The 25,968-nt window shown below is 40.6% G+C and overlaps 1 protein-coding gene across 2 annotated transcripts in view; it reads left to right on the forward strand.

Moving 5' to 3' along the window:
• Nucleotides 1-520: 520 nt before the first annotated feature.
• Nucleotides 521-25,968, forward strand: part of GHR (growth hormone receptor) — a 233,381-nt gene continuing 207,933 nt past the window's right edge. The window contains exon 1 of one of the 2 annotated variants that reach the window (XM_019748545.3): nt 521-1,049. The gene's annotated coding sequence lies outside the window, so the exon portion shown is untranslated. Of the gene's footprint in view, nt 1,050-1,311; nt 1,820-25,968 lie in introns of those variants that run through there. The other variant, XM_019748546.3, reaches the window with a different exon arrangement.

Below are 25,968 nucleotides of genomic sequence, written 5' to 3' on the forward strand. Positions count from 1 at the left end.
CCTACAGTGGAATGAGGTGGGCAGGCCCATGTTTGACAAATGAACTATGCCCAGCGCAGGGCAGTTAAAATGTGTTCCCTAGGTCACACACAAGGACAGTCCTCAGACTGGGGCCTGTCTCTGGACTCCCTGCAGCCTTGTGCTCAAGCTTCTGGAAATCCCTCTCTTCTATAATGCCTTGTGTCCCTGGTAAATTACTTCATCTCTCTGTCTCGGTTTTCCAACCTCTAAAATAAGGTCCTTCCAACTTTTAACTGTCTTTTCTTTTCGTGGTGCCCCAGTGAGCAGGAGTTTGGAAATTGGTTGCAGGTGGAGAGAGGCAATGTTTAGTTAGCTAATCACGCTTTCCAAGCTATGTTGCTGGTTTTTCTTCCCATGCCTGCGGTAGCTAACTTTTCTGTAAGCATTCTTTCGAATTTGTTGACGGCATTTAGGCTGTTTTAGGTCCTGCCTTCTTTTTGGGAACAGGGGTGGGCGGAGAGGAAGGAAGTATCCTGCAACTACCAATATTTTCCTCTAGGAGGAGCTGCACAGCTCCGAGGACAGTGACACGCACCAACTCCAACTCCTCGCCGGGAAACGCTTCATCCCAGCTCCTCGGAATGCGTGGCCCGGACGGCGATCGGCACCTCTGCAGCGAGTCTCGAACCAGCCGCCCTGAACTACTGAGTCCCCTCGCTTCTGCCGCGCTGGTCCCGGGGGCGGCGGGCCAGGCCCGGCGTGACCTCTGGTGAACCGCGGCCGCCGTTTCCCACCCCTCCCGTCCCATCCTCCCTTCCCGTTTCACCCCGCCCCCTCCTTCTCTCCAAGCCTGACAGCCCCGGAGCTGCCAAGCTGGGCGCAGCCATGGGAAGAGGAGGCGGTCTAGGGAGCGGCGGTGGCGGCGGCGGCGGCGGCGGCTGCTGCAGCGGCGGCGGCGGCTGCGGCTGCTGCTGAGCCCGGGAGGCGGCGGGGACCCCGGTCTGCGGCCACGCGGGCCGGAGGCTCCCGCGCCCTCGGTCCAGTGCGCACGCAAACCCGCGCTCTCAACCCAGAGGCGAGGCTCGAAGGTACTGGAGGGGGGTTCCGGGAGTCGGGCTCTTAATTTCCCCCAGTTGTGCCAGGGCGCCTGGGAGTGGACCCTGGGACGCCAGTTGTTTATGAAAATGGGGACCTGTCTTGTGTATTTACACAGATAATTATTTTCCCGGATGACTTGGGGGTTGTCTGTGCTCCCCTCCTCGCGAAGTTTTCTGCTGGGGGGTTGTTGTAACCCGATCCACGCTGTGAACGTGTGTGTGTGTGTGTGTGTGTGTGTGTGTGTGTGTGTGTGTGTGTGTGTCTGGAAGTTGATGGGGGCGGCCGGGAGCTGAGGGCGACGGGAGAACCAGCTTACGCTGGAGATTGCTCCCACCGGTGTTGCGGTTCCTGGAGGGGCTTCCTCCGAAGGTAGTTTTGTAGTAAAAGTTTTGCGAGTGTTTCTGTTTGACATCATCAGTCGGACGGGGGCAGAAACGCTGAAGCTGCCGCGGCTGAGCGGGGAGAGGTCCCAGGCTGCGCGACGGGAGGAGAGGGGAGGTGGTCCGGCGGTGCGCGTCTAAACCGAGCGCTCCTCCCCAAAGCGCACCGCCCTTAGTGGCGTTTGTGGCGGCTGGAGCCTGGTATTGGCACGCGCGGAGCTGGGGTCACTAGAGTCACGGCCACAAGATCCCCATGAGCTGGGGTGGGTGGAAATCCTGGCGAGCCGAGTTTCCCCAGCCCTGGACATACTCGCGGTTATGAAATCAACCAGGCTCAAAGTTTTGACAGAACTGCTGGAGGCATGACGGCTGAGCAACTGGTGAGTGGGGTAGCCGCGTGTGTGGGAGATGGTGCTGGCGGCGCGAAGAGGATGTCGGGCAGGGCCACCCACTTGCGGGTGCGTGGGGAAGTCTTTTTGGGGGCGATGCTTTATCTATAACCCGGAGGTGTATGCTGGCGCGGGGCTGCGGGAGTTGGTGGTCTGACGCGGAGTCTGTGTACGGAATGGGTGTACGTGTGCGCGTGTGTGCTCCTGGGGAGGCGTGTCGGCGCCTGAGCCAGTAGGGTGTTCAGGGGGGAGGAGGAGACCAGAGAGGTGCCGCCCGCCTGTTTGTGCCGCCAGACCTTGGAAGGGACAGGGAAAGGTAACGGGAGGCCTGAGAGTTGGGAAGTCGCGGAAGTTCCTGCATAGGATTTAAGTGCCACGGACTTTAAAATTCTAAACCTATTGCCTTCGAGGGGCATAGGGCTGGAGGTGGAGGTTTCTGGAACTCTCAAGAGACCTGCAAAGGGGGATCGAGGGTTCTAGGAGATGTGTGTATGTATGGGTACGGAATCCTGTAGACACGGACCCAAGTCGGAGCTGCGGATCTGAGAATCCCGGGGTGCTGCTGTCCATAGTCCAGAGACGAGATGGTCTTTGGAGTGTTTACTGTTAGACTCCCTGGCGTCTGCGCCTGGGAAGGCACTCACCTTTCCTGGCAGATACTGTGGCAGCTCTGTGTCCTGAGCAACTGGTGTTCTAGGCTAGTTTCTACCTGGGTCACCCTGGAAGTCCTGTTCCCTGTCAAGGGATAGACCTTGAAGGTAACTAGTATTGAAACATTTCCAGAAATTAAAATGCTGGATAGAAACAAAATAAAATGATTTATCAGACAGGGTTGGGTCCATCTTTTCTGTGATTTCGGGATTCTGTTTCCTTTTAAGAAAAACAAAGCTCAGTTATTCCAGATTAAATATCAAGAGGTTTCCAGTTATTTATAGTTTCCCTTCAGATGGACTTTAGATGGAGCAGGGAGGATGTGTTTTAGCACAGAGACCCTTGAATACATCATTTGTAGTGTAAGCATGTCCCATACCTCATCTCTTTCTTCCAGCCTTGTAAACTTTGTGTTTCACATTGGTCTAAGGAAAGTTGGTGAGTCAACATTCAGCCTTTCTTTTCGAGTAAATATATCACAGTGAAATTACAGTTTTGGTCTCCTGAATGCCATGGAAAGCCAACACTTAATGGGCAAAGGTGTGAAATGAAAGTCTATAAATGCAATGACAAAGTGACGACATGAGTGTATGTTGTTTTTTTTTTCAAACCGAGCATAACTTTGCCTTGCAAATATTTGTTCTAGGCAGAGTTTGGGACTGTGTTTTTGATTATTAATTTTTAAACAGCAGACTACTCATCATAAACCACTTAAACATGGATATTAGATGCCTTCTCTCCAGCTCTCTCTGGCGCCTGCATTAACAGATGTTTATGATGCTTGGTAACCTATGGGATTGTCATGTTGAGTATCTTGTTAGCTCAAGACATGTTTATAGTATAATGTAATAAATGGAGTCCCGCTTGCAGCTTGCTTCTGCCAAGTGCATGAAGCACCCCGGCATGGAAACAAATCTTGAAGGTGGTCCAACTTGGCGAGCCTTTTGGCTATCTGCTGGTAAGCATTATGAATGTAAAGAGAAATGTAAGTGATACAGTGTGAATATGGCACAGCAAATTGTGGAGCTTAGGAAAAAAGGAGGCATAGGTTATATTTTTTAAATTTGCTAACCCGAAACTGAAGCTTTTCTGTCATTCTGCTAAACTGCAGAATTATGGAGACGTGGTTTGCTTTTAGAGAACACATTTTTTTAATGCGTCAGTAATAAAAATAACTTCTATTTCTTAGTGTGCTCACATGTGTCAATACAAACCATCACTTTTTCTTCTTCAAATAAGTATAATCTCTGTGGTAATGATTTAAATAATATGAGTGTTCCAATCACCGAATCACTTTCTGAATCTTGAACTGATAAGAATTGAAGTTTGGGAAGACAGGACTCAACCCTCTGCTAGTTGTGTAATAAGGCAAAAAGGTTGTCTCCTTGGCAAGTGATTTTTTTTTTCAACCTATAACAGTATAGTGTAAATAATGTGCCCCATAAAATGGTTGATGGGGATGATAACCAACGTCAGAGTTAACTGTCTGTAAGGTACATGAAATTCTACTTCAGTGTCTCTCCCTGTGCATGGGCCAGCCCACCTTTTCTTGAACATAATCAGATGAGAAACTTGCTTCCTTGCTAGCTGGTCTGTTCTAGGAGAGATTCATTTTTGGAAAGTCCCACCTTGTACTGAACCAACAGTTTCTTCTACCCATTGGCCTACTGTTCAGTTGCTGGAGCCATACACAATGCATCTAATCTCTCTTTCCCTTAAGTGCTATCTTTGAAAGCAAATATTATGCTCCTTCTTCCTGAATTCTTTTTTGTCTATTTTTGCAGCCTTGCCTCACCCACTGAGGGGTCCCACCCTTCTCTACCCTGACCATTATGCCCTAGATTCCACATTCTCTCCCTCCCTCCTAATGTGTATTTAAAACACAGATGTGAAATCCTTAGTTCTGAACTCTCTACATCAATGAAGGCAATTTAACATTTATGAGCTTTTTTAGCCTTATCACTACACTCTTTGCTAATTTCAAATCTATAAACAAGATAACAACTCATTCTTTTCAGATTATTAGTCATCCATAGTCAAAACATGTTTCCAGACATTTTTTCACGCCTGAATTTTCTTTGGAAAGTTTAATATCGTGCAGGTCCATTGAATTCTACATGCAGTGCAAATAGCTACTGAAGTTCTGTCTGTCAAGAAATACCAACCTCAAAAATACCAGATGTAGAATGTTCTAAAGACAAGCAAATTGAAGCTGCATACTGTAGACAGGTAGAGCCTACCTTATGAGGTCCTTTTCATGGACCTTATTGTCTGCTTCCGCAAGCATGAGTCAGTACTAGCAATCAGGCATTTATTGAAGCCTTATTCTGTCCAAGTCTCAGAGAGTATGCCGTCTGGCCCTTAGTGAGATGAAAGTACATCAGACAGAAAGTACATCAGACTGGGATTTAAGATGTACCTATACGACATGACTGAGTCAACAACCTGCTCTTCCTCTGGAGCTAAATAGCCTGCTAATGCTCCAGGGGAATCGAAAGCAGGTATTTCACAGCATCAGTTCTAGGGGAGGTTCAGTCCTCTTGTGTGTCTGGATCCACGGATGCTCCTCACTTACCAAGTCCTAGTCTTGAAGGAAGGAAGCAAATCTAATATATACTGTGTTGCCCCGAAAATAAGACCTAGCCAGACAATCAGCTCTACTGCATCTTTTGGGGCAAAAATTAATATAAGACTGGTCTTATTTTACTATAATGTAAGACCGGGTCTTATATAATATATAATATAATATAATGTAATGTAATGTAATGTAATATAATACTGGGTTTTATGTTAATTTTTTCTCCAAGAGATGCATTAGAGCTGATTGTCTGGCTAGGGCTTATTTTCAGGGAAATACAGTACATGAGGTGAGGGTATGATCCAAAGGCAAGCACTTTGGGGCCCACTGGACCTCAGTCTGAACCTGACCTTTACCACCAGGCATGCAAATTGCTCCTCTGAGACTCAACATTTCCTCCTCTGTGAAAATTACAGTTCCTACCATCCAGGACTAAGGTGTTTACAAACACCTCATTTCTGGCCTGTACTACGCATAGAACCTACCTGGATGGGTGATTTTTCTTTTATGTATCTGTCTGGAGTTGCCCATTTAAATTACAAGTTTCTCCCGCCCCCAGCTGAGAGTCTGCCACAGTGAGAATCTTCTGTCTTCCTGCTGGAAATGTTAATGGTTGCTGATGACGATGGTGCTGTGTTTTATCTATCTATGTATCTATGTATCTATGTATCTATGTATCTATGTATCTATCTATCTATCTATCTATCTATCTATCTATCTATCTATCTATCTATCTATCTCAGCAAGTCTAGGTATGAAAGAAATGACTGTTTTTCTTGACGAAGAGGATAAACCAACCTGTAATACAGGCTGACATCTGGGCCTGTCAGAAGCCCCTACTTTGTGCCCAGAACTTCAGTCAGGACGATGAGTCAGTGACATTCTTGTGCCTTAGATAAAATTGTCCATGCCATTACCCCCTCGTGTGTGTGTGTGTAGCAACATTCCTCACTCATCCCCTTGCATTATGGTCTCCATCCATATTACATTTGCTCCTTTCCTTTATTCTGTTCCCATACAAAGACAGAAAATAATCAATGATAAAGAGCATTCTTTTTAATTTCAAAAACTTATTTCACTACTCCCCACCTCCTACGTTCCCCTTCACTTCCCCACCAAAAAAATGTAGCAGACCCACTGACGTGAACTTGGACATGCAACTTCTAAACCCTAGTTCTACTTTGATACAAGAAACCCCCAAGTTAGGATGGCATAATATAAAATAATAGTAAGCTAAGTGTCAGGAAAGTTGGATTCCCTTTAAGTTCTGCCTTTAATTTGTAATTTTTGCAAACTACTTAACCTTCCTAGGCTTCATATTTCTTTCATGTTAGAAACAAATAGACAACAACAAAAGAGTTGTAAATAAGATGACATCTTAGGACTCTTTTCAGGCCTATGATTTGAATCCATTTAATTATTGAATTTCTCTCAGCTCCTTTGACACTTTGCTTGAACTTCTCTGAGAATACGTAATTTCATTTTAGTTTCATGGTCTACTTTTTACATATCTGTCTTCCTTGCTAGGCTGTGGGTTCCTCGAGAACAGGAAATAAGCTATTCATTTTTATATTTTTCCGCTCTGTTGAATGCTGTAAACACAGCAGATATGGGAAGTCTTAGTTGAATTAATTGGAATGCTTTGGACAGTTGAGCTATACTTTATATCACTTATTTACCAATACACAACAATTTTGAATATAAGCACTAAGAAATAGTATTTGCTTATTTTATTCCCTCACCATTAATTTTTTAATCACTTAAGTAAAACAGATAAAAATGTAATCACAACTATGCCTTCATCTCCCATGCTGAAACAATTCCAGCTCATCATGGTCATGATGCAGAGTCTTTTCTTTTGTTGTTGTTTTTGCTTTGAGCTAAAGAAACTTCTATGATGAATACCAGACTCTTAAAAGAAGGTTGACAGAGAGAATCATTGTTTAGTCTCAACTTCTTTCTCCAGTGCTTCCCTCTACCTTCTAATATAGGCAAATGAAGCCTTAGATCAGGCACCAATTTTACTTAATAATGATTCATAAGAAGGCAGTGATTTTGTCGGAAATTGTTGGGCTGTGTGTTTTTAATTAGCATCTAAACTTACCTTCAAATACTCCATTCCAAAATCAGTAGATAATTTCTTCTACAGAGGCCTTAAAAGTTCCAGATGTGTTTACTGCTTTGATTAGGACTCACTTCTTTTGTTACTGACTAGACTTCCATCAGTTTTCTTTAGAATAATATCGTTGTAATCCCAATGAAATATACTTCTTTGACTGTGAATTTGTTTAAACATAAACAAGTGTATCTCCAGCTGGCCGGGCTTCTAGGTGAAAAGTTTATCCTAGGGAAAAAACTCATTTCATGGAGATTCAGCACAAGTGCTAGAGAACACTCTACCCTGCCTGGTAAAGCCCTCGTTTAGCATTAGAACACCAAAAGATTTTGCAAATTGAACAGGTTCTTTTACGTATTTATCTATGATGGATAGCCTGCTAGGATAGACATTTGTTGTAGTAACGCCTTGACCATTTCCTCAGTTGTTTATAAAATGAAACATTTAAAGTAGTATATAATTTAAAAACTTAAAAGAGGCATCCCTCTCTGTTCCTTTAGTATATATTAGGTATGATAGAGTCATGAGTCTAAAGACAAATGCTTATTTTTTTCGTGCTTAAAATGTACTTTATCATATTAAGCATCATATCCATCTTTTTAAAAAATTTTTTGAGTTGCCCTATCAAAAAGAAATAGAGAATAATCATTACAAAACAGTCATACACAGTATTCTCCCTGACACACAAAAGGTGCTTAAGTGATGCAGGAAGTAGCTCAGCTTGAGTTTGATGATGGCTGGTGAGAAACCTCAGTCAGATTTTCAGTTTTGATTGCCATTGGGCGGGAAAGCAGCCTTTGTCCTTGGTCGGTATGCTGCCGTATGATCCTAATTCATCATGTAAACTGCTTTTTTGGAAACCTTCAGGCTATTGAAGTTATTGTTATCTTAGAAAACTTCCATTTGTCAAAGCAGAAAGAAGAATAGTCTGGCAAATCATATGTGAATGATAAATTGTGAAAAGAGTCCTGAAGACAGAGTCTCTACAATGGCTTCTTCCCCTCGGGGTAGAAGAAGGTACCAGAATCCCTGGGCAAGATGATATTGAATAAAGAAAAGACACCATTTTTATACCTAGCAAGTCAGAAATATTAAAGAAAGAAGAGCAAGAATGAAGAGGAATAATTTCTTTCATATTGGCACTCAGTGGGGCATCTTGTTTCCCTTAGAAACATTGACAAAATAGTGCTTGTCTTGTCATAGATGTTCAATAAATATTTTATTGATGATCTTAGTATGTAATATAACACAGAGATAAAATGAAGTGTTTGACAAGAAGTATATATAGAGTTGGGGGCAAAAGGATGTGGATACAATCAGATGATAACTAGGATCTAAGCTCATAAATTCATATTTGGTATTATTCCCCTTAGATTAATTCTCCCAGACTTGATGACTAACTTTCCAAAGTGGATCCTGTTCAGGGTCTTGGAAACTTCTAGAAGTTTTTAATATTTAAAGCACTATTGAGATGTGTTTTGAATTTTTCTGTAAGACTTAGTAGGACTTAGGAGATATCCAGTTTGCCAGCTCTTGGTATACCCCTCATCACAGAGTATGAAAATTTAAATCCTTTGCTTTCCTCTTGTAAAGTTTAGTGTTTTTACTTTTTCACTACAGTATATATAGGGAATGTGAGAATTAATTATGTCATCTAAAAAGTACTTTGAAAACCACTTGGGAAAAGATAAGAGTAAATAAGATTTTTTCATTATCCTACAGGATGTAAGTTTGGTCAAGATAGTGATACTTTGGGGATCGGTGTGAAAAATCAAGGGCAGAAAACATATTTATTGAGCTATTACTGTATTCCCAGGAATGTGCTAGACACTCTGGGGAGTACGAAAGTAGTGTAAGACGTGACCCGTGACTTTGGGACCTAACATTCAAGCTAGGAAGGCAACACTAATAATGTACATGGTGTGATTATGGGACAGTTGACAATTATGAGGCCAACATTACCCTGATACCAAAACCTGGTAAAGATAACACAAAAAAAAAAGAAAACTACAGACCAATAGCTCTGATTACTACAGACACAAAAATCCTAAAGAAAATACTAGCAAATCAAATACTAAAATATATTAAAAGATTATACATCACAATCAAGTGGGGTTCATTCCAAGGGTACAAGGATGGTTCAACACATGTAAATTGATCAATGTGATACACTACATGACAAAATAAAGGATAAAAATCATATGATTATATCATTAGATGCAGAAAAAGCATTTGACAAGATACAACATTCATTTATTTATTAAAATAATAAAATGGATATAGAAGGAAAGTACTTCAAAACAATAAAGGCCATATATAACAACCCCTCACCTAATATACTTAATGGTAAAAAACTGAAAGCTTTTCCTCTATGATCAGGAGCAAGACAGGGATGCCCTCTGTCACCACTTTTATTAACATAGTATTGGAAGTCCTAGCCAGAGCAATCAGGCAAGAGAAAGAAATAAAAGACATTCAAATTGGGAATGAAGAAGTTAAATTATCGCTTTTTGCAGATGATATGATTTTTTATATAGATAACCCTAAAGACTCCACCAAAAACCTACTAGAAACAACAAAAAAGTACAGTATAGTTGCAAGATACAAAATCAATGTACAAAAATCCATTGTGTTCCTATATACTACATTGAAATTTCAGAAAAAGACAGGATAAAAAACAATTCCTTTTTCAATTGCAACAAAAAGAATAAAATACCTAGAAATAAACTTAACAAAGGATGTGAAGGACCTATACAAAAACTATAAGACATTATTAAAAGAACCTGAAGAACACAAAGAAATGGAAAGATATTCCATGTTCATGGATTGGAAGAATCAACAGAGTTAAAATGGCCACCTTACTCAAAGCAATATACAGATTTAATGCAATCCTCATCAAAATCCCAATGGTATTTTTTCAAGAAATAGAACAAAACATCATCAGATTTGTATGGACTCACAAAAGATCCCGAATAGCCAAAGCAAACCTAAGAAAAAAGAACAAGGCTCGAGGTATCACACTCCCTGACATCAATTTATACTACAAAGTGACAATAATCAAAACAGTATGGTATTACAAGAAAAAGACACACAGACCAATGGAATAGAATTGAGAACCCAGAAATAAACCCACATATATATGGGCAGATAATTTTTGACAAAGGAGCCAAAATCATATAATAGAGAAAAGACAGTCTCCTGAGTAAATGGTGCTGGGAAAATTGGAAATCCACTTGCAAAAGAATGAAATTAGACTGCTATCTGTCACCATATACCTAAATTAACTCAAAATGCATCAAAGACCTAAACCTAAGACTTGAAACAATAAATTGCATAGAAGAAAGCATAGGTACTCAACTTATAGACCTTGGGTTCAGAGAGGATTTTATGAATTTGATCTCAAAGGCAAGGAAGGTAAAAGCAAAAATTAACAAATGGGACTAAATCAAACTAAAAAGCTTCTGCACAACCAAAGAAACTACCAACAAAACAAAGAGGCAACCAGCCAAATGGAAGAAGATATTTGCAAACAACACCTTCAATAAGGGGCTGATATCCAAAATATATAAAGAACTCATACTATTTAACAACAAAAACAATCCAAGTAAAAAATGGGCCAAGGACCTGAACAGGAGGCACGTGTGGAGCTCACTGGGGTAACTTGTAACAGGGGAGTTGGCAGGGTGTATCAGGCTGTGGATTTGTTTTCTACTGGAAGCCTTTCTGATATCTTATTATGGATGCTGCATATAGGGCCATCCCTTGGGTAGGGCTATTGGATTGACTACCCTGAGCCTCATCCTTGCTGGGGTGTGGTGACTATTGCAGGGTGTCTCTGCATACTTCTCTTGTATGAACATAATATACACGTAAATTCAATTTTAGAACTTTTTTTGTAACAATATTCCAAGAGGTCTACTAAAGATGCCAATAATATGGCTTCCTTTAAAGAATGTAGTCTTAAACAGATGCGACAATGTAGAGTTGTCCTGGAATTCCCTCCTCCACCTCCACTTCGCTGCCACGCGCTGCTACTGACAGTCTTGGCCCAGTAGAGCCACAGGGCCTCATAGAACTTGAGATCATCTGCCAATGATTCTTAACCAAATACTGTTCTCTCTGTGAGGTGGTGCCTAGGACATTTGGGAATATGGTTGTTAGAAGGACTGGAAAAGAGGTATAGGCTTTTAGTGCCTATGGTCAGGATGCTAGATTTCTGTAATGCCAGGGGCAGGCCTACACAAGGCAGAATTGCACCTCCTCAAATGCCAGTGGACTCATGTTGAAAATTGAGTCCAACATCCTCGCTTGATTTATAGGTAAGGAAGTGGGAGTCCCTGGGAAATGGGATTTCCTGAGAAATAACAAGATTTCCCTAAGACTGAACTCCACAGTGAGAGATTTGTAACCTAGTTCTTCTCGCTTTCTTTCAAGGGCTTTTTCTGCTACACCACATTCCCACCCATAAACAGTGATCAGAATCATGGAATAGCATGTTTATCTCTGTCATTCATATGTGAGAGAGAGAGTTAGCTGTGTTAACTATCTGAGTGGGTGGGTTGTGAATTGAGACAAGTGACTCTTGACCAGCCGTTCTTTTCACTGGGAACACACAGAGATTTGCTTGTGAATTAGGGCTGGCAGATGCCCTCTGATTTGTCAACCCCTGTGAAAGCTTAAAAGTAGGTTGACATTCTGGAAAGGGCATTGGGTAGGCTTTGGAATCACACAAATCTGGCTTCTCTGATGGTATTTGAGTCCATTTGCCATCTTCATGACTCTCAGCAAGTTAATTAAACTCTCTGAGCTTTCTCTGCAAATGGGAATGGTGATTCTTACTTTACAAGGCTGTTGTAGTTTACATGAGTCAAAGTGGTGTCTGGCACCTACCAGACACCACAGAAACAAATGACTCCTAGAGAGGTTCTGAGAGAGGAAACTTAAAACCTTCACTCATCAAAGATCCACTTGATACCAACTATTGCTTCCCGCCACCCTTTTTCTTTCCCAATAAACTGAAATTAAGGCTTTAATGAGTCCCCAGGTGTTTCTTTTGTTCGTGTTACTGGGACCCCAATGTGAGAGTCCCTCTGCCTGCATGCTCTGGCCCAAGGAAATGCACAAGCAGGAGTTTGCTGTACCGGAAGAAAAATAGTTTAACATTGAATTGGCCAATCAGAGACAGAGAACTTATGGTCTAAAGACCCAACTCCCCAATGGCATGTAAGTTTCAGATTCTATAGGGCAAAATCAAAAGACACCATGGGTTAGGAAGTTCATGAGGGTCGTGCTGGTAACTGATTGGTCAGAGGTGAGGTAAGGGTAATAAATAATTTCTTCAGGCCTTGAGGACAGTTTTGACATCTGCTCCTGCATCTTGTTGTCTGATCTCATGGAAACGTAGCCAGGGGGTCATTCTACCTGAAATATAACTTAAATCAAGATGTTATCTTTATCTGGATCTTGTGACCATTTGTCAGGTCTGGGCTATTATCTTGGGGGTTGCTGATTATCCAGGGGGAAGGCCAGGTCTCTTGAGAAGTATACCGTGTTTCCCTGAAAATAAGACCTTGCCAGACAATCAGCTCTAATGCGTCTTTTGGAGCAAAGATTAATATAAGACCCGGTATTATATTTATTATATTATATTATATTATATTATATTATATTATATTATATTACATTACATTACATTACATTACATTACATTACATTATACCTGGTCTTATAGTAAAATAAGACCAGGTCTTATATTAATTTTTGCTCCAAAAGACACATTAGAGCTGATTGTCCGGCTAGGTCTTATTTTCAGGGAAACATGGTATATACGTGTATATAGAGAGATATGATTTCTGGAACTCGGATTTAAATATAAATTTAATCAAAGTTATAGCCACCTCTGGTTTCATTTGAATTATTGAAATTTCCCTTCTTCAGAAGAGTACTACTGTCCGAAGATTAATGACTTGTCTGTCAGTGTGCCTAGACTATTGCCGTACAACAGAAGTAGAAGGTATATCCCAGATGATTATTGGTGCCATATGAAGTTTGGGTTTAAAAATCACTACTAAAAGCCATTCCTGGATGTATATGTTTGTCAGAGAGATTTCTGTCTACCAGCAATGGGAGACTCTAATCCTTAGGCAAGGTGATACTTTGGGCAAGTTAAGGGACAATCGAAAGTTGGCCAGTTGGGATGATGGGTGTTGAGGTAAAGAATAGCCTATGATGATATGCTATCAGATATGAGAACCTAGAGGAAAGCACACAAAAGCCTCGCTGTCTTGGTCCTATTAGAGTAAACTTCCCCCAAGTAGGTCATGCTGTTACTTCACCCTGTTTTATTTTCTTCATACTAGCACTTATCCCTATCTAATATTATCTTGTTCATAAATTTATTTTCCTGTTATTTTTCCATCTCCACTGACAAAAATGTAAGCTTTCTAATAGTAGGAATCTTTTCTATTTTGTTCACTTTTTATCCCATAGAATATCCTTAGTAAGTTCTGGTTGAATGAATGAATGCATACATTTTATTAGTTACTGGAAGTTTTTGTTGGCATTCTTCCAAACATTTATTTCCCTTCCATGCATCCAAAAATGAGTGGCTTTCATGTGTCAGTTCCCAAAGTATTTATAATTTGGTGAGATCTCTTCATGGTATGGAGTGAAGAGCTCTTTCCAGGAGCCAAAAATAATCCAGGACAATATCTCCCTGTAAATGACCTTAAACCAATATATGTAGTGGCTTCTTCACTTCATCAGCAAATATAGTTAAGAGTAATGTCTTGGTTTGTATTCCCAGCAGACCATGAGACCAGGCTTCAGGTAAAAATTTATTTGGGAAAGTGAAATAAGGCAGGGAAAGGAGCCAATAATGGGTGCATTGTGAAGCAAGTTACAGCCGTCAGCAATTGAATTTATAATCTTTCTGGGGAGACTTTGGGAGTCCAGGCAAAACACACATCTTAGAGTCCTCTCACCTAAGGTTGAAAGAGATTAACTCTTTACCCATCAGCTTTTATCAGGCAGTAATTCCTGGGCACTAATGCTGGGCGGGGCTAAGCAGTCTCTACATGCTAGAGAGAACCTTCAGGCAAAGAGCTGCAGGTACTGGCAGTTAGAAATTAGGCGCCGTGAGGTCATAGGGTGGAGCAGGGACAGAGACTTGCATTGGGTAATGATTTTTTTAAATAGACGTTTTATTTGGGACTAATTTCAGATTTACAGAAAAGTTGCAAACATGTATAGTTCCTGTATATCCCTCGCCCAGTTTCCCCTAATGTTAACATCCATAATCACGGTATATTTGTCAAAACTAAGAAACCAACAGTAATGCAGTACTATCAACTAAGTTCCAGACTTTATTCAGATTTTCTTGGTATTCCCACTAATGTCCTTTTTCTGTTTCGGGATTCAATCCAGAATAGCACATTGCATTTAATTTTACAATTTTTAATTGTGCATACACTTTTTTATTTTGGCCCTCTCATGCATTCCACTAACTAGTCTTTATAACTAGACAATAAGTTCTATGTGTGAAAATACAGTGATGTTGACATCCAGAATCAAGTTGGACACAGTATGTTCTCAAAACAAAGTAATTATATCAAAGCAATTACAAGAACAGGGCTTTATTCAGTAGGCATCTGTGTAGCTAAGCCTCCAGCAGTTAGCTAAGAAGTATTCACAGCAGTGTTATGACACATTTTGAACATGTGTCCTGAACAACAAATGTGAAGCAGGACCCCCTAAATCAGACACGACCCCATCCCTTCACTGTGCCTAGCATTGTATGTACATGTCACACTTGATCCTGCTAGCTGTGAGTCATATAGCTTTGAGTACCTTAGATAGATGACGGAATGCGACTCAGGGACATTAAGTCACTTACCCAGGGATTCACAGGTGGTAAATGACACAGCTGAGGTTAAAACATGTTTAAAACATGTTTTTTTTAAAATAATTTCTTTTTTTCAGTTACAGTTGACCTTCAATATTATTTTACATTAGTTTTAGATGTACAGCATAGTGGTGAGACATTTATATAATTTATGCAGTGATCCCCTTGATTAGTCTAGTACCCACCTGACACTATGGGTAGTTGTTGCAACATTTTGACTATATTCCCCATGCTGTATTTGATATCCCCATGACTATTTTATAACTACCAATTTATGTTTGTAGCCTGTACTCTTAATACCGAACTCAATTATTCGCGCTCTTCTCCACTTGCCCAACCCCCGTCCTTGGTGCCATTTTGCTAGGCATACAGTCTTTGACAAGTCTGTATTATCAAACTGCAAGAGACGTGGATGCGTCTGGAATGTGGTACATTCCTTAGTGAGCGGCATTAAGTGTTAGTCTTGAATCTGTGGATTGTTTTCAAAGGCTACCTAACATCGGTAAAACCTAACGTCTTGGTATCCACATACGTGGACCACAAAGCTCTTTAGAAAGTCATCCATATGCCAATAATAAATTTTTGATACAAGGGTAATAATAGACTTGGAAACAAACATGTCTAAAGAGCATGACATTGATGTTGTATAATAATTCAAATATTTTATTATTTTATAATGTGTTTGAGTTTGGATAGTTGACCTCCATTTCTCAGTCTTTCTATGGTTATTGTTTTTTGTTCTTTTGTTTTTGTTTTTTTGAAGTGTTACATGAGGGATATGGAATATTCAGTGAAATCTTTGACTAATCTTTATACTTGCAATGATCCAAATGAAAATTACCGTTGGTTGCCTTGGAACTTGGGGCATAAAATTCAGAAGGAGAAAGTCTCATAAATTATTTGAGCTTTGACTCTGGGAAGATAAACAACATGGGTATCTAGGCAAACCAATGCTAAAATTCCCTCTAACCTCTAATTCTAAATTCAGAAAAGAACAGGCTTTAAGGTTTTTTGTTTATTTTTGCTTTGATTACAAGTTGTTGGAAGCCTAGAGTTAGCATCTAATAACAAAATCCATGTAAAATACAAATTATTGACTCAGAATGAGATCTAACTTTTAAGAAGCTACAAAGGGACAATCGTAAAAATGGTGGTCTTTTTTGTCTTAGAAGGAATACGCAGGAATTGACGGACAGGTATTCCCTTCAGACTCTAATGTGTAGAGCATTGCAAATTTTTAAGGAGAAAAACCATTACCTTTCAGAACATATGTATGAAACTGTTTTCTTTACTTAAATGGCTCTATTACGTTGGCATGGTTTTAAGCCATGACCTTTGACCCTTTGTATATGCGATTACAGGCATAGTCTGTTCATGCAGACTTATAAATTGTGCTCACCCCTCAGGGGCCTTGGGGTGTCCAAAGAAGGTCCAGCTGGCTGCACTGTGTGCCTCCATACCTGCAAAGTGCTGGGCTTTGTTTTACACACAGCACTTCTGAGAAAATTTACATTAAAGGAACAGCCACTCTTCTTTAAAGAAACAAGCAAACAAAGATGATTAAACCCATTGTATATTTCCTTATATTGTATAGACTGCTTTCTGACTGCCTATCGTTAGGAAGCCCTCAGATTTCTAGAGGAAAAAGCACTTAGCTTTGCTATAAGTTCAGATTCACTTTCATAACTGCTAGATTGTAAACTCCCACAGGGCAAAGAACTGTGTATTATCTACTTAGTGGGCACTCAATAAATAGGTTGCTTCACTAATTACCGTTGTGTGGACAGTATCAAGGAAGTGCTTATTATGACCGAGGACTATACCAACTTCTTTTATCGGGGTCTATTATTTAATCCCACACAAAGCCCATATGATCCACCTAATTGTACATTTTCTGAAACTATGACATGGGGAGGTTAAATAATTTGTGCAAGGACCCTCAATTGGTAAGTAGCGCAGTCAAGACTCAAATGCAGATCTTCCTAATTCCAAATGTGTCTCGCTCCCATGCTTCTAACCACTGCCTGTGTGGTGCTTTTACAAATATATCCACAAATTCTTTGTTACTCCTCCTTTCAAGAGGTGGAGCTCAAGTTCCCTCCCTTTGAGTGTAGGCTGGACTTGGTGACTCATTTCTAACGAACAGAGTAAAGTGAAAGAGAAGTTGTACAACTTTGTACATCATTCAAAGGCACTGTGGCTTCTGTCTTGGTTGTTCTGTCTTTTGGATCATTCACTCAGGGGGAGACTAACTGCCATGTTTTGAGATGCCCTATGGAGAAGCCTACCGCCACCGTGGTATGAAGAACTCAGGCTCCCAGTCCAGTAGCCAGTGTGAAACTGAATCCTCTTAACAGCAACATGAGAATGACCTTGGGGGTAGAGCCTTCAGCCCCAGTCCAGCCTCAGAATGACTCTAGAGCCTTCCCCACCCCCAATAGCTTGACTGAAACCTCATGAAAGGCCTCGAGCCAGAACCACCCACCTAAAGCCTCTTCTCGGTCTCTGCCCCTAGACTGTATGATAATAAATGTTTGCTGTACACTGCTGAGTTTTGGGTTAATTTTTATGCAGCAATAGATAATTTAGGCAGCCTAACACTGCCTTGATCATTTTTTAAAAACGAAATTGTCTTCATTTTATTAAATCATAGATTTTGAAATATTGATACAGCCAGGAGAAATTTCCAGAAAAAAACATGCAGCCAAATTTAAGAAGTATAATATTAATGCCCAATTAACATAATAGTTGTAATGACTTCTCTGGGATTTGAGATTTTGTAATTCAGAGGACAACTGCTTAAAAAAAACCCATGATTTAAAAAGGAAGGATATTAATAATAACCACATTGCTAAAGATAGCATTTTGAACTTTAAAAAAATCCTCGTGGAAAAACTCAGGAAGTATTCTGTTTGGTAGGTTATCACTCATAATCTTACATTGTCAGGAGCATGCTTGTACTTCACATGATTTAAAGAAGGATATAAGCCAAAGTTGACTTTTAACCTCTTCCCCAGTGATTTTCAAAGGGGGATCCTAAAAGCTCATAGGACAAGCTATTCTTTGGTTTGCTGTGCCTCACAAATTGCATTAACTCTGCTTTATGCCTGCTTGCAGTTTAATAAATGACTTGGACTTAGATTATTATCTTTTGGGCTTAAGCCCAAGGATTTGAATAAAACTTTGGGATATAGTACTATGTTCTTAATTTAAAGACGGACTCTGAAAGCTGGAAGGAGATATGTTAGTGTTGGTTTAAAGGATACATATGGGTACTAAATTTGGGACGCTTAAGTCCTTACAGATGGTCCTATAACTATGATTTGCCTTTTAAAAAAAATGTGGAAGTGACTTTTTTCTTACATGTGTACAAAGAGATTTAAATGAGTTAAGGAATTCATTCATGAAATGGATACAGCTAGGTCTTGTCTGGTATTCAGAATGAACATAAGCAGAGATGTTGGTTTTCCTCGCCTAAGTTGGAGAACTCAGCACAGACCCTCCAAGTCCTTGCCTTTCAATATTTTCCCTCCATGCAGCTTGTGCCCCGAGTTCTCAAAACCAGTTTTTATAGTGAACTGGACTTGATCGTTTATCGTGACCTTGATTCCTAGGTTTTTACTGCAGGGTAGAATAAAGATGAACATTGATAGCCTAACTATAAAGAACCATCATTACCATAATTCATTCATTCACTCACTCACACCTAAACTCACTCATTAATTCAATCTACATTTTGCCCAACAGAACAGTGGACAAGGTACTGGAATACTGTGGTAAGCAACTTAGAAATAGCCTCTGCTATACAGAAGTTCATGGTCAAGAATGGAGAAAGGCTTTAACCAAATATAATTAAAAGCTATTGTAAGTAATCTGAAATAAAAGTATAAGGGGGCCAGATTCAGGTTGGGGCTTGGTGGTTCTGGAAGGCTTTCAAAAACAAAATATTTGAAATCGAAAGGAGTAGCAGTGGGAGGGAGAAGGTGAGCAATCTGGGCGGCGATTACAGGAGCTAGGAGCAAGATCTAAGAAGAGGCAGGGGCTGTATCTTACAGTGTTGCAAACTATGTTATAGTCTTTATTTATCATAAGGCCAATAGAAAACCATTGAAGGTTTTAAAGCAAGAGAGTGACATTATCAGGTCTGCATTTTAAGGAGGTCATCTGGCTCTATTATGAAAACCGGTTGGAGGAAGAGTGGAAAGAGGTTTTCAGTGATGGATTATGGGGTTGAGATGTTGGTAACTTGGACCAGATTTGTGGTGGTAAAGGTGGAGAAAAGTGACTAGACTTACTATTATGTGTGGGTGATAGATTTCCCATTTATTTGTGAAGATGATTGGACTTAATGCTGACTTGGCTATGACTGGGTGAGGTTTGCCGTGGATAACTCTCAGGTACTGGGCTTAAAGTGAATGGGGAATACTGCAGGGAGACCAGGTACAGGTTGGGAGAAAATAGTTTAGCTTGGGGACAGTTTGAATTGGACGCCTTTTTAAGACTTCCACAAGGAAACACAGTGCAGTCTTGGTTCCTGGATCAGAGGAGGTATCTGTGATGTAGAATATTTTCTTTGTGCCGAGATTGTGTTTCGTGAAACCAAAGAATGGAAGCACGGACCAAGGAGAGGTGAGGAGCTGTAAAAGAGGATAGTCCATTGAAGGTAAAGAGTAAAGAGTTGTAGGTCTCGGAAGGAAAGTGGGGTTCCGACCGGGTTGCCCAGTGTCCATCTTTCTACAAGGATATGAGTGTGGCTCTTGAGTTCCTGTAAAGGGCCCGGTTGGCCCTCAGTTTGTGCCGACCCTTGGACTTGATAGCTTTATTACGGTCCACCATCTTGGAATGGGGCTGAAATTCTATTCACTGAAATCTCATATGAAGGTACATTAATGGTTTACCTGTAATTCAGTGACAAGGATTATCACTAACAGGTTTTTCATTAAAAAAACTTACCTCTGTCCTTTCTGCATTAAATAAAAGGCCATTGTATAGTTAACTTTTGGCTAAGGTGGGGTGTTTATGAAATGTGTAGGGCTCACAGACATAACTATCGCTAAAGAAAGCCTGGCAAATCTAGATACTCCCAATCCCATAGCCTTGTCTGTCATTCCATACATCTACTGTCAAGGGCATTTTCTGGAGAAGAGGATCATAAGAAGATTTAGATACCGTGTTTCCCTGAAAATAAGACCTAGCTGGACAATCAGCTCTAATGCGTCTTTCTGAGCAAAAATTAATATAAGACCTGGCCTTATTTCACTATAATATAAGACCAGGTCTTATATAATATAGTATAATATAATATAATATAATATAATATAATATAATATAATATAATATAATATAATATAATACCGGGTCTTTTATTAATTTTTGCACCAAAAGACACATTAGAGCTAATTGTCTGGCTAGGTCTTAATTTTGGGGAAACACGGTAGACATGGAGCACTTTGTGAAAACACTGGCATGTTTTATCAGTGCGTGAGTCAGGGTTCTCCAGAGAAACAGAACTAATAGGATATGCATATATATAGAAAGAGATTTATTTTAAGGAACTCAGTCACAAAAATGTGGCAGCTCTCAAATCCAAAATTTGTAGGGTGGACCAGCAGGCTGGAGACCTATGGACGAGCTGGTGCTACACTGCAGATCTGAAGGCCATTAGTTGCAGAATTACCTCTTCCTCTGGAGAGGTCATTCTTTTGTTCTGTTCATACCATCAACTGATTGGATGAGACCCACCCACGTATGGAGAGCAATCTGCTTTATTCAAAGTCTGTCAATTTAAATGTCAATTTCATCCAAAAGCACTCTCACAGGAATAAAATAATGTTTGACCACATATGTGGGCCCTGTGGTCCAGTCAAGTTGACATGTAAAATAACCATCACATGCAGGGAGGTTATAGCACCATCTTCTTCTCTGGATCCAACAACAACAATAATATTTAATCCAATTTGCCATTTATGGTATTTAATGTGTGTCAGGTATTATACAGAATATAGACATCTTCATACTGCAAGTTGGCCTTCGTTGGGGATGGTGAACTTTCCTAAAATATATTTTTGGCCCTTCTTACAACACTGAGAATAGTTCTGTGCACATAGAAAGTATGCAGACTGCTCAGGGCCAGTGACAAGGGACTTCATAGCGATGTGTCTGAAGCCACAGTTTTGTGAAGCAAGACTCCATGAGCAGTTAATAGATTTCCATTTGGCAGTAGCTGCAGCCATTAATCAGGAGGTTCACTACTGTTTTCAGCTCAGACCCCTGAATTGGAGCAGATGTAACAGCCACAGAACAGCCCTTATTTATCTTCCTTTAATTCTATCTCACCATTGCCAAATCATCTTGAATAATTATCGCTCTGACCACTCACTTTCTCAAGAATCATCTTATTAGCCGATGGCCTGATTTTCAGATTCCTTAGCCTGGCATTCACAGCCCTGTGGTATTACACCAACTTACCTGTCCATCTGTGTTTTTGCCGAGCTTCAAACTGAATGCCTTTGCTCTCAAAATATCTCATTTGTTTCTGCCCAACAACTTCCGTTCATGTTGTTGCTTCCACAGTGGGCTTTCTCATTATTGCATCCTCTCAGTCTCCTTATCCTTTGAGGCTGAGCTCAAATGCCACCGTGTGAAACTCCAATCCAACCCTTCCCCTTCCCTTTCCAGCTTGAAGCTCTTCTTTTCCTTTTCCCTAGCACGTCATTGGCACGTCTGTTAAGACTCTCACACTTCCTCCCGTCTCAGTTTCTCATAGGCTCTGTCTTACTGTATATGGCCTGCCTTCAGGATGGCTGTGTGCAGTCTCCCCAGTAGCCTCACGACAAAACCTTGCAGATGCTGAGAACTCTGTAAGTTCTTGTTGGAAAATTAAAGTCAGGGACCTAATGTGTAAAGCCTCATTATGACATGTGTTTCATCAAAGAATAAAAACAGTTGTTGACTTTTTTGCACATCCTCCACAGTACTTAGCAATGGGGGGGGGGGGGGCACAGTGGGCATTTAGTAATTAGCAATAGATGGATTTATTCCGTATTTGATAAAGTTTTTTTGGATGCTTTCAGACTAAAGTAGGACTAGTCTGATGATACAAGTTTTAAAAGGCCATATTATTGCTGATGCCCATTGGGAGGGAAATATGTTATCTTTTAAAGTCCAGCAAACAGAAAAGTGAATCAATCATGAGTCAGATTCATTGATGGAATTGTGACACCATCAAGTTCTAAAGTCTTAGTAGTGATGTCTCACTAGAAAATATCCCACTCTGAGAGCATCCATCGCTAGTTTTATGTACTGAAATAACAGTATGAGTGTGTTCTTCTGCTAGAGGAAGGACTTGGTGGTCCCGTAATCATTGTGGTTTAAAGTTTTTTTTTTAATTTATAAATTTGACATGACTCTACTTTTCTGTTCCCTCTAATTTCTGGTGGTGAGTCTTCTGAAAATATTCTTGATTTCTCCTGACTTAAATCACAGTAAAAGAGACTTAAGCAAATAGCAAGAGACTCTGCCTGTATTATCTTCTGATTTGAAAAATGTACTTCCGTTCAGTGAACATTTACATATGTCATATGCTTGTACACAGTGCTGACTAGCTAGGGTCTGACTTAAGCTCAGTGTGCTTGACTGAAGGGAGAAACTTTCGTTTGTTGGTTTGTTTTAATGTATTTCAAGGTCCTTGTTGAGATATAATTGACAAATAACATTGTGTAAGCTTAAGCTATACACCACGATGAGCTGACACATGGATACACTGTGAAATGATCACCACATTAAGGTTAGTGAACCATACCCATCTCCTCACACAGTTACCTTTATATAGGAGGCCTGACAATTGAGTTCGAGAGGTCATCCTAGAAAAAGTGCTACATACCTCATTGCTGAATATCAATCACTACGGTTACCTTTGAAGTACTCTGTGGGAAGCTATGCACCAACACCAGCGCCTAGTTCACCCTTCAAAGCAATTTTGGAACTCTTTTTCTGGAATGGCCATTGGAGCTGTCATTGTATTACACTTGATGTCCTGAATGTCATCAAAATGTCTTCCTTTCAATATTTCCTTTATCTTCAGGTAAAGAAAGAAGTCATTGGGGGCCAGATCAGGAGAGCAGGGAGGGTGTTCCAATACAGTTATTTGTTTACTGGCTAAAAACTCCCTCACAGACGGTGCCGTGTGAGCTGGTGCATTGTCGTGATGCAAGAGCCATGAATTGTTGGCGAAAAGTTGAGGTCATCTAACTTTTTCACTCAGCACTTACAAATAGTAAACTTGGTTAATTGTTTGTCCAGTTGTTACAAATTCATAATGAGTAATCCCTCTGATATCAAAAAAGGTTAGCAACATCGTTGCCACAAGTTCACAAACTCAATTGTCAGACTTCGTATGTGTGTGGTGAGAGCATTTAAGATCTACTCTTCTAATAAATTTCAAGTATACAAGACAGTATTGTTAACTATAGTCACCAAGCGTACATTAGGTCTCTAGGACTTATTCATCTCATAACTGAAAGTTTATACTCTTTGATAAATATCTTTCCATTTTACCCACTGCCCATTCTCTGGTAACCACCAATTTACTCTCTGTTTCTATGAATTTGACGTTTTTAGATTCTACATGTAAATGAGATCATGCAGTATTTTCTTTTCGCATAAGAGACTCATAATGGAGCAGTTGAAGCAAAGTATTAATAAGCAAAACAACCACAAATGCCAACAGGCTTCCTGTGGAGAGAAGCCATAGCTGCCGTGGGAGGAAGAACTGCCTGGGAACCCACCTTTGTCTGCTTGCCCACACAGATGGGGCAGCAGCAGCTGGTTGAACTTAGCCAACCTGTGTTTCCTTCTGCGTGCCTGCGTGAGTCCGGTCCCAGGGAGGTGATGAAGGACAGACCTGGGCTTTGGAAGCACCCAGCCTGGAGGCTTTTCACCACACTCACAACTAACCCGTTGGGAAGCAGGGGAGACGGGAGACAGGACAGCACAGACTCATCACTCCTGGAGGAGGCAGGGAAGGCTTCCCAGATGTGCCATTTGAGGTGATTCTTCAAAGTTCTCTAAGAGGCCAACAGGCATAGAAAAGGGGAAAGGGTGTTCTTAAAAGGGACAACGCAGACACATGGAGAGAAGACGGTGTGTTAGGGAAATGGTAAGTGATTTAAATAGCTGGAGCAGAGGATGTTTGAGGACAGGGGAAGGGAAATGAGGCTGGAAAAGTAGATGTGGTTCATAAGTTGTGTTCGGGAATCTTGGACTTTTCCTGGGGCCCAGTAGGTAGCTGCACCAGAAATTCTTATATAGGTAAGGGATGTGATCAGATTTATTTCAGAAAGACAACTCACTATGAAAAGAGAGATGCTTGGATTATGTTGACATGTGGGTGGAGGTGTACTTTTAAATAATAAACCAAATGAGCAGTAACTTGATTACTCTTGCACAATGAATAGGATTTTGCAAACATCTGAATAGGACGAAAGGAAGCCTGTTATTTCTCACCAAGGCCTTTAAGATGGAAATATAATACCACCCTATATTCCATCTTTGAGGACAGTCGCTGCCTACGGTGTGTAAAGAGGAAAACTGCAAGTGCAGACAGACCAGTGAACGCAGCACATGTCTGTCACAGGCAGTCAAGAAGCCCTGTAGACAGGATATTTAAGTTATGGATATTGCTATTAGCAAGGGTTCCACTCCAAGGAGAATAAATACACCGAGTTAGTGGTAGTCATGAGAGTGACATAGAGTTGTCTGTTCCTTTTTTGTGCTGTTGCAGGGAAAGCAAGGTTTAAATCTAATGAGATGGCTTCTTGTGACCAGCTTGCCGCTGTTTCACTTACTGTTTCCGGCTCTTTATCAACAATGATCTGAGTGATCCTCCCCTTAGACCTCGAAATGTGTTTCCTCTGATTTGGTTCTAGTCACTGACGTTTCTGTTTGGGACTGATTTTTGAGCTTTCATGGAACTTTGTTCCCAATTTATATGGGAATAGAACGTTGAAAATCCTAAAGTCATGCATTGACTTTGTACTTCTTGGGGTGTTGCCTCACCTCACTGGTGAGGGAGGGACTGAGAAGTCCTTGGCCTTCCAGGAGTTTATAATCCAATGTAAATGCTGCAGGATAGTCACTGGATTTGGGGGGAAAAAGGACTCTAGCATCAAAAACTAATACTTCTGCTGGTCAAGCATTTGAAATATTTTACAAACTGTATGTATTGAAGCCCAAACTCCAGTTCATTGGCAAAAAAAAAAAAAAAAGGCATTTATATTAGAGTTTTGCTAACAGCATGTTGGGATGAGAACTATTATTTCTTTCCTGCTAGCTGCAGGTTGCTTCAATCTTTGGACCACCGTTTTGTCATCTGCAGAATTAATGGGCTAGACCAGAGTTGTGGTTTTCAACTCTGTTTGCATATTAGAATCACCTGAAAGCTTCCCCGTGACCAACTAAATCAGAATTGCCATTGGAGGAGGAGGCAGGCATGCGTAGTTTTAAAGATGCCAGGTGGGTTTTGTTTTGTTTTGTTTTTTTGAAGCCAGGCTGAAATTCACTGGACTAGGTTGAAGTCTCAACTGGAAATCTATAGGGGAGCTTTCTCAGCACATGGGTATGAAGCTTAATTATATTTTAAATTAATTGCCAACATTGAAAAAAAAAAAAGATTGCAGTTTCTCTTGAAAAAAACATGGAAAGATTGGGCAACAATTGGATTTTTATTTCTGAGTGGCAAAAAATCCAACAAAATAAACCAGTTTCTACTGGGCCCACATCATTCATTTGTGTTACCTTCCTGGCTCATCTGTGAGACTGAACTAGGTTGTCTTTAAAGTCTCCAATTATTTGAATTGCCTGCTTCCAAAGCCAGCATACCGATGGAAAACAGA

This window comes from Rhinolophus sinicus, chromosome 3, assembly GCF_057876585.1.
Source record: "Rhinolophus sinicus isolate RSI-liver-muscle chromosome 3, RSI-T2T, whole genome shotgun sequence".
NCBI classification, from domain to species: Eukaryota; Metazoa; Chordata; class Mammalia; order Chiroptera; family Rhinolophidae; genus Rhinolophus; species Rhinolophus sinicus.